General features: G+C 42.0%; 1 protein-coding gene across 1 annotated transcript in view; it reads right to left on the bottom strand.

The window, feature by feature from the left end:
• LOC124031390 (endothelin-converting enzyme 1-like) overlaps positions 1-3881 on the bottom strand; it is a 30357-nt gene that overhangs the window by 24357 nt on the left and 2119 nt on the right. The gene's annotated exons all lie outside the window — the stretch shown is intronic.

The following is a 3881-nucleotide window of genomic DNA, read 5'->3' as shown; positions in this document are numbered from 1 at the left end:
CCGGTCCATCTGGCCGTGCTGTTGCTCCAGTTTCAACTGTTCTGCCTTATTATTATTCGACCATGCTGGTCATTTATGAACATTTGAACATCTTGGCCATGTTCTGTTATAATCTCCACCCGGCACAGCCAGAAGAGGACTGGCCACCCCACATAGCCTGGTTCCTCTCTAGGTTTCTTCCTAGGTTTTGGCCTTTCTAGGGAGTTTTTCCTAGCCACCGTGCTTATACACCTGCATTGCTTGCTGTTTGGGGTTTTAGGCTTGGTTTCTGTACAGCACTTTGAGATATCAGCTGATGTACGAAGGGCTATATAAATAAATTTGATTTGATTTGATTTGACATGGAAATTCCCAGCACTAGATACTGCCCCCCAGGAGTCAAACAAATGTTAACCCTTTAGTATAACCTAGGGAGAAGAGCTGTAGCTATGAACACATTCCAAAGATTCCAACTTTAGGCACTCAAACAGATACAAACACAGCCATGTAAAAATGTGTTCAAGGTGATTAAACACAGTAGTCACAGCCAGCCTACAACACAAACCAGTCCAAAATATCACATAGGCCCAACACAAGGTCTAATGTTTTACTACCCCGGGCTGCTTGAAGGACATAGATAAAGACAGACTGCACGGCTGAACACTGCAGCTCATGACCTGTGACGTCAAACAGGCCCTGGTGTTAAATGTCTTCCCCTGCATGCTTCCTTTGGAGAAAACACCCTGATACTGTGAGGTGGCGGGTAAAAACAACTGTATCCAGGCCAATATAAGCATAAGACTAACACAAGATAAACATACAAAAACTAAAGGCTTACCCTTCTTAGCCTGGAGCATTAATTTATTAAGACTCTGAGAGGTTCTGCAAATTCTGACACCCAGGTGGGTCCTCTCATACACTGTTCTCTCTCTATAGGCATACATACTCCAATGACATGTTTTATATCCAAGTAATTCATAAAAAACAATGATGAAACTATTAAGACAGTTTGTTAATGCAAGTGTTAATAAAGCAATGTTTGTAGAATTACTTATACCTTTATACTACTTCAACCCCACCCATCCCATCCATAAACCAGCACCAAACACTTAATAATGTCATTCTCAAATCCTTGTCAAAGGACACTATGAACTTGGTGTCCCTCCTGAGGTGCTGACTTGCTGCACCCTCGACAACTACTGGAATTATTATTTGACCATACTGGTCATTTATGAACATTTGAACATCTTGGCCATGTTCTGTTATAATCTCCACCCGGCACAGCCAGAAGAGGACTGGCCATCCCTCATAGCCTGGTTCCTCTCTAGGTTTCTTCCTAGGTTTTGGCCTTTCTAGGGAGTTTTTCCTAGCCACCATGCTTCTACACCTGCATTGCTTGCTGTTTAGGGTTTTAGGCTGGGTTTCTGTACAGCACTTTCAGATATCAGCTGATGAAAGAAGGGCTATATAAATACATTTGATTTGATTTGATCCATGATCTTCATTACGTAACCCTTATACAGTCATGTTACAATGCTGCAGTTGATCATTCTGTATCTGATATGATGTCTGTCAGTGACATTAACTGAAACACAAAAAAACATCCCTCAAAAAAACTGTAAAGACTACTGCACAATGAATGGGAGGCACCTTGTAGGCTAACGTCCAGGTGTAACATGAGAATACCTTTGGAGAATATGTTATCTGCATGATGTGGGATTTATAGCTCAGGTAGGCCTAGATAACATTAGATTACCCGTGTCTGCTGCTGCATGTGGCTAATATTGACTTCCAAGAAACTCTCAAGCTCACCCCTGGGCCCTAGGTAGGCTAATGAATAACCACTAATCAAACAAGGATGACAACAACAAGTGACAACCCAATTATGGATTAAAATGATTATTTTTCCTTTTTCAATGAAAAAGTGTGTTCAATAGTGTTTTCAAACCATCTTTGCTGTAGTAGTAGGCTATACAGTATCTGCCAACATGATCATAAGGCAAACACTTTTATTTAAGTCAGTGAGTAGGCTTGACTAAAATTCAGGGATGAATTGTTTTGGTAATCAGGAAACCGGTTCCCGCTGGGAATTATGCAAAACACACTAGGGTGACCACATGTCCCTGACGGTGGCCTTTTCTTCCGCAACCAAACAATCATGTCCTGCATTTTATCAACAAATTCAAACACCACTAATTTGGAAAGAAAAAAGGTTGGTTCCTCCTGTATTTCATTCACACATTCCAACCTGTCTTTTGCAGTCATGTTGCGTTTATGAAAAGATGTAGGCCTATATCATCAGGATGTGGCACTGATGTTAAACACTTCTCCAATCGTTGTTGAGATCTGATATTCTGAGCAAGACAAGCATAGCAATGTCATAGGCCTATCGTCAACCAATCACATTTCCCAAATCCTTTCGGGAAAATACCAGCTAAACTTTGAGAGGACAGTTAGGCCTAGCTACTTACAAAGCTGGTTTGTGACGAAGAGCTACAAAAGTCAGTAAATAGCCATATTAGACGGAAAGGCTTGGGAGGTTCTCCATGCTCATTAGTTGCTCATTCAACATATTTGCTGTTACTTTACTCAATCCTGTTTTAAAAGTCTCAATCCCTGGGATCAACTAGAACTGTTTCCTTGGCCACATATTCCCAGATCTTCATAAAACAGCTGCACATGTGGTCTCTCGTTTCTGCATCACAAACTTTTGCGCGAGGGAAGAGTAGGCTAGGTGCAATACAATGATACTGAACAAAAATATAAACGCAACATGCAACAATTTCAAGGATTTTACTGGGTTACAGTTCATATAAGGAAATCAGTCAATTGAAATAAATAAATTAGGCCCTAATCTATAGATTTCACATAACTGGGCAGGGGTGAAGCCATGAGGGGGCTTGGAGGGCATAGGCCCACCCACTGGGGAGCCAGGACTAGCCAATCAGAATGAGTCTTTCCCCACATAAATACTCCTCTGCACTACCCCCATCAGAATAACCCGCAGGTGAAGAAGCTGGATGTGGAGGTCCTGGAATGGCGTGGTTACATGTGGTCTGCTGTTATGAGGCCGGTTGGCAACTGCTCTGGTGGACATTCCTGCAGGCAGAATGCCAATTGCATGCACCCTAAAAACTTGAGACATCTTTGGCATTGCTTACAAAACTGCACATTTTAAAGTGACCTTTTATTGTCCCCAGCACACGGTGCACCTGTGTAATGATCATGCTGTTTAATCAACTTCTTGACAAGCCAAACCTGTCAGGTGAATGGATTATCTAGGCAAAGGAGAAATGCTGTCACGTCCTGACCTTAGTTCCTTCTGTATGTCTCTGTTTTAGGTTGGTCAGGGCATGAGTTGGAGTGGGCATTCTATGTTTTATTCTATGTGGTATGTCTAGGTGTTGTTTTTCTATGTTTAGGCTGTAACGAAGTTCGTCTGTTGTTTGAAGAGAGTCAGACCGAAATGCAGCGTGTAGGTTACTCATGACTTTTAATGAAGATAATGCGGTACATGAAATAACTGAAAATACAAAAACAACAAACGAGTGAAACTAATTACAGCCTATCTGGTGACTAACACAGAGACAGGTACAATCACCCACGAAATACAACGCGCACTCAGGCTACCTAAATACGGTTCCCAATCCGAGACAACGAGAATCAGCTGACTCCAATTAGGAATCGCCTCAGGCAGCCAAGCCTAACTAGACACACCCCTAATAATACACACTCCCAATTAATACAAATCCCAATACGAAATACAACATATAAACCCATGTCACACCCTGGCCTACCCAAACATATAACAAAAACACAAGATACAATGACCAAGGCGTGACATAGGCCTGGTATGGTTCCCAATCAGAGGCAGCTGGTTATCGTTGTCTCTGATTGAGAAC

Source organism: Oncorhynchus gorbuscha, linkage group LG03 (assembly GCF_021184085.1).
Source record: "Oncorhynchus gorbuscha isolate QuinsamMale2020 ecotype Even-year linkage group LG03, OgorEven_v1.0, whole genome shotgun sequence".
NCBI lineage: Eukaryota > Metazoa > Chordata > Actinopteri > Salmoniformes > Salmonidae > Oncorhynchus > Oncorhynchus gorbuscha.
This window is presented reverse-complemented; position numbering and strand designations above follow the sequence as displayed.